Source organism: Diabrotica undecimpunctata, chromosome 3 (assembly GCF_040954645.1).
Source record: "Diabrotica undecimpunctata isolate CICGRU chromosome 3, icDiaUnde3, whole genome shotgun sequence".
NCBI lineage: Eukaryota > Metazoa > Arthropoda > Insecta > Coleoptera > Chrysomelidae > Diabrotica > Diabrotica undecimpunctata.
The window spans coordinates 48,245,300-48,251,299 of record NC_092805.1 but is presented as its reverse complement, the minus strand read 5'-3'; positions in this window follow the sequence as shown (position 1 = coordinate 48,251,299).

Genomic DNA, 6,000 nt, shown 5'->3' with positions numbered 1-6,000 from the left:
ATTTAAAATCAGTTTACACGAGGAAAAATATAGAAAGGATAGACGAGAAAGGTTACGGGTAGATATAAGTCCAGCCCCGTAAATTGGTGGCGGGCTAAATCATAGTAGGTTCGCTACAACGGTGAAAGTATACTAGAGTTGGAACTATCGATTCCTACAGAAGGGAGAGATTAGATGGACTCCGATAACTACACATCTGAAAAATACAAAAAGAAACAGAGGAGAAGTTCTCCGTACAAGTTTATTTCATAGAAGCAAAAAACCAGCAAGAACTTACTATAATAACAAAAAAACGAAAAAATTCAATCAAATATTGAACATAATGCAGAAGCTTATAAAGAAAAACAAAAATTTATTACTGAAGTAAAATGATCAAAGAGAAATAAAGAGAATATATAGAACAGATAAGAGAATTGTGCAAGGAAATTGTCGAAATTAAAAAAAATCTAAGAATACTAACAAGAAATCCAAAAATTGAGAAATAAATGAAATAAGAGAGATAAGAGAAGAAGAAAAAAGCCAACAACGTAATTGTACAAGGTATAACGATATATGTACGCAACCAAAAAGAACTTTGGAATCTATTGTCTAGTCTATGAGAAAAGAAATGGGTATTTACGTAAAGACAGATGAAGAAATAAAACTTGAAAATAAAAAGTGTCTCGTGAAAATGGAAAGCAGCAAAGTAAAAGCTAAGGACATACAAAAAAAGTATTTAGTTTGCCACAAATGTCAGACAAATAAAAACTTTTATTCCACAAGGACCTGAACACATTTCTGAATATAGAAGAACAAAGAACAATGGTGACTGGGCCTATATAACTAAGCAACTTGCCTATAGATAATATTCTACTCACCTTTCTAGATATAGTACTCACCAAGAACCTGGGATTAAACAGAAATTTAGAAACTGACTGTAGGCGGATCATAACCATATTCTCCTAAAAATTGACATAGGGGAAGAAGTTCTGCTATATATAATAATAATAATGAAAAGTGTACTTAGATTAAGAAACTAGTAAGTGAAGTAGTGGTAAATACTTGTGGGTAGTAGGTAGACACTTTTCTACGATCTCAGTAGAGTATGGGTCTACTTCAGGGAAGCGACCCTGTCCACGCTAATTATGCTTTACTTTCAACTCCTCACTTAAACAAATCATGTCCCATTCCTCTATCGTTTCAAAAACTAGTTCCTTTTCCCTATCCCTCCGTGGCAGTAGCGATCATCGGTACCAGCTCAAGGCGCAGGGGAAATCGTCCTGGATCTGCTTGAAACTGGATTACCGCAAGTATGACTGCGGAGCAGTTATATGGTTGTGGTAATACAATGTAAAAGGCAACAGAAAATCACCCATTATGATTTCCTAGTTCATTTATAAGAGCACTGACATATGATAAAAAAAAGTATATTGATTACGGTCCTCGTACACCAAGATCTGGCAGGAGAAAACCAGCAGACAGGGCTTCCCAGGCCGTTATCCAGCAAAATCTCTGTGACCATAGAAAATAAAGTATGAATAGGCACATGAAATGTGAGAAGTCTCTACGAGTCTGGTAAGATACAAAACATGATACGTAAAATGTTAAAGGTAAATTACCAGTTCTTGGGGTAAGCGAGATGTGCTAGCCGGGAACTGGAAGTCTTTAGTTGTATTAAATCTGTAAGTTACATTGTGGACAGAGTCATATTCGGATATTAATCTAGTCAATGTCAGTTTCGGATATTAATCTTAGTCAGTTCTTATTAATCAAGTTCTTAACCTTAGTTCTTATTAATCAAGTTTATGCACCCACAGCGAACAGTAGTAAAGATAATATACAGAAATTTTATGATGATATAAAAATGATGATAATAAGTTATCTGCAAAATAAATTATTATTATAATAATGGTAGACTTCAATGTCAAAGTAGGAAAACGTAGACAAGAAAACATTATAGGCAATTTTAGACTTGGCCAATGTAATGACAGAGGAGATCTTCTTCTTGTAGAATTCTGCGTAAAGAAACAATTTAGGGCATACTATGGACTCCAATGCTGACCGAGTCACAAATGAGGAGGTCCTCAGAAGAATGAATAAGAATGCAAAAGTACTGATCACCATCAAATTCGAAAGATACAGTTCTTCGGACATATTATGTGAAATGAATCCAGATATGCTCTCCTACAAGCCATCCTGCAAGGAAAAATATTTGGAAAACGAGATCCAGGAAGAAGAAGAACATCTTGGTGAAAGAACCTCAGAATCTGGTTTAATACAACATCTGTGCAGCTTTTCCGCGCTGCTGCAGATAAGATAAAGATTGCCATGATGATCGCCAACATTCGTAACGGCACATCAAGAAGAAGAATGGACTCCAAAAACAATACCACCTAAAAGCTATCCAAAGAAAAACTGAAATTAATATATACAAAACACTGCTAAGGCCGGTTCTCATTAATGGGGCGGTCCTCACTTCTTTGAGTATTAGAGCATAAAATACTTCGCAAAATATTTGGAGCTATAAACTATTAAGGGCAATTGCGCAAAAGATATAATTTCGAATTATACCAACTCTTTTATGAACCAGATAACGTAACGTTCATTAAAACACAGCGACTTAGATAAGCTGGAGACATGATACGAATACCTGACAATGTGATGTCTAGGAACACCTACAGGAAGAAGAAACAGAGGCCGACCGCGAACAAGGTGGTTAGATGGAGTTAAGAGCGACGGAGGAATACTAGAGATTAAGGGTGGCAAGAAACTGAACTGAATGGAGACGAATCGTAGAGTAGATCAGGATCTACAAAGGATTGGCGAGCCAAAGATAATGATGATGATATTCTCTCTTCAAACTACTCAAGCGTCGTTTATACACTTGGAAACCACCAGCAAATACTAAATAGAAGATCATAAGAAATCAGATCAAATATATATCAATTACCTACTAAAAGATACCAAAATTCAATCACGATAACTTAAACACTACCTGGAGCAGATGCCCATTCAGATCAGAATAGTGACATCAAGTTTACACCTAAAAAAGTAAAACGCCAAAAATCAACTAAACAAATAAACACTGAGTGTATTCGAGATAATAGCCAGGAAATTATGCACCAGATAGAAAACAAATTCGAAAGATCAGAAGAAACACATAACATTCAAGACCACTGGAATCAGATCAAAACCATCATGCATGAAACAAACAAAAAGTATAAAACTATTAATAAACGCAAACAACAATGAATGACTAATAAAATATTAATAGTAATGAAAAACAGAAGAGAACAGAAAAATAAAAACACTGAAGAATACAACAAAATCAATAAAACAATCAGAAAAAAAAATCCAGGATGCAAGAGAAAAATGGTACAGCAGCAAATGTATTAAAATATTAGAACTGCAGAAAAATAATGACAAGTCTCTAAATATGTACAAAAAGGTGCAAGCAATAACTGGACCAAATAGATCAACTTTAATTAGTTTACTTGATAAAGAAGGAAATATTATAGTCAATGAGACATACTATCAAATAATATAGTCATGAGACTGTCAAATAGACAAACTAGAGAGGTAAAGGGAATATAGTGAGGAACTGTTTTATGACAAAAGACTAGAAACACAAGTCGAAATTATATTGACTGATCCAAACATATTCATAATGGAAATGCTACACAACTATCAAAGAATTAAAAAGTATCCGGTCCAAATGAAATTCCCAGCGAAATAATCAAATTACTCAACGATAAAGGCAAACATTCTCTCCTAAATCTCCTCAATAAAATATACGAAATAGCGCATATACCAAAAGAGTCGCTACTGTCAACATTTGTAATAATGCCGAAATAAATAAACGCTAAACAATGTAGCAATCATAGAACTATCAGTCTAATAAGCCATGTACTGAAAATTTTCTTAAGAATACTGGACTCGAAAATTTACAACAAAATAGAAGTACAACTAAGCGAAACACAGTTTGGTTTCAAAAACAACCTTGAAACCAGAGAAGCATTATTCAGTTTGCAGGTCATGGTTCAAAGATGTAGGGATATAGAACAACCAGTATGTATGTGTTTTATTAACTACGAAAAGACCTTTATCCGGATTACAACCGAAAAACTGATAGGTGTTTTAAAACAGGCGAGAACTGATGACTAAGAAGTTTGTATTATCAAAAATTTGTATTGGCATCCATGTACAAACATACGAATTAATATCAACATTATCAGATAGGCAGACAACTCGCTACTGATTGCTTCCAATAAAAAAGAGTTACAACGACTTATAAACATGGTGACCGAAAGATGTGTTGAATATGGGCTAAAGCTTAATACTTCTAAGATAAAACATGGTTGTCAGCAAAACAGGGTTACAACCAATTAACATTATAGCGTATGAAATAGGGTTAGACAGTATCACCTATTTGGGCACCAATGTTAACGATAACTTGGATATAAGCAAAGAATTAAGATATTGCATTAAACCTTAAAATCAGATTCATACGCTGCTACATATTCTCCACATTGTCGTAAGGCATGGAGAGCTACAGTCTTACAGCAACACTAATCAAAAAATTTGAGGATTTGAGATGTGGATTTACAAAAAAATATTGCGGATAAGTTGGGTTGATTGAATTACAAATAAAATAGTGTTACACCGAATGAAGAAGAGCACAGAAATATCAAAAAGAATAAATATTTGAAAGTTACAATATTTCGGCCATGTAATGAGACATCCCGAAAGTTATAACCTTTTACATTTCATAACACAGGGAAATATCCGGTGGTATTAAGAGACATCCTCTAATCTATTTTCGTAAACAAAGCTTTTATTATAATCGCCAACGTTCAATAATCGGTCAAAGTTCTACAAGAAGAAGAAAAAAAAGTAAGTGAGAAAACGGGAAAACTTTTAACTGTATACAGTCCAGAGAAAATAGAGGCAAAAGTTCTGGAAGAACAAAGTACAATGAAAAGAGCTCTAAATCACAGTACTAGAAAAGACAAACATACTTTACTCAGGGGCAGATTCCAAGAAGTAAGGTAAGTAAATAAGTAAAATAAGAAATTGAAGAAGGAGTCGGAAGAACACGAAACTAAAAGACAAAAACACGGTATATCAACTAAACCGACAAGTCAGAGAAAAGCTACAAAAATATGTAAGTGAAAGTGTAAATTAAATCAAACAGGAAGAAGAAGGAAACCTGAAAAATATTTAAAAAAATTCCAAAAAAATCCACAAATATAATAAAAAGCCAATATAAACTGCATGGAGAAAATAGCCTTCTATAGTTCGTACCGTAAGTCTACAAGTGATCCTAAAAGCCTAAATAAATTAGGCTTTAAACTACACAGAATTGTTACTCCCAAAGATTATATAGCAGAGGGTTTCAAAGACAAGCCTTACACAAGACAACCTTAGAGAAGCCTTGTATAAAAGAATTATGGATATAGAGGCACTATAATGAAACTAATATCTTTAAACCACGTTAACCAGTCGTTTAGAGTAAGGATAGAACAAGTCCTGTCCGAAGTAGACACAGGAAATCTGTCACCATTGCTAAGGTCCATTCGCTTAACTCGGGCATATTTTGACAGATTCATAGCTGGAAACCTACAACACAAAAGTTCCTAGCTCGCAGTATTAACTTAAAGCTTAAATAAACTTTTATTATAGACTTCTTTTATTGAAAAAAGAAAAATTATTATAAATAGTGGAAGTGTATATTAAACATACTAAACCCATAACATTTTGGGTAGTATATATTTAAAAAATATATTTGAGTTATTGTAATTTAACATACCTATTTATTATAAGGTGCAAATATATAAACATTGATTGTCGGTAATTCGTAAAGTTCCATTTTATTTACTATTTGGTTTGTTTACTATTAATATTGGCTATGAGTACGTGTATTGGGTTGTATGGTAATTTCCAGCCACTTTCCAGTAGTAATTTCCAGACACTAGTCTGTCAAAAAGTAACTAACTTCGCAAAAAAATAATTGCTAAATCC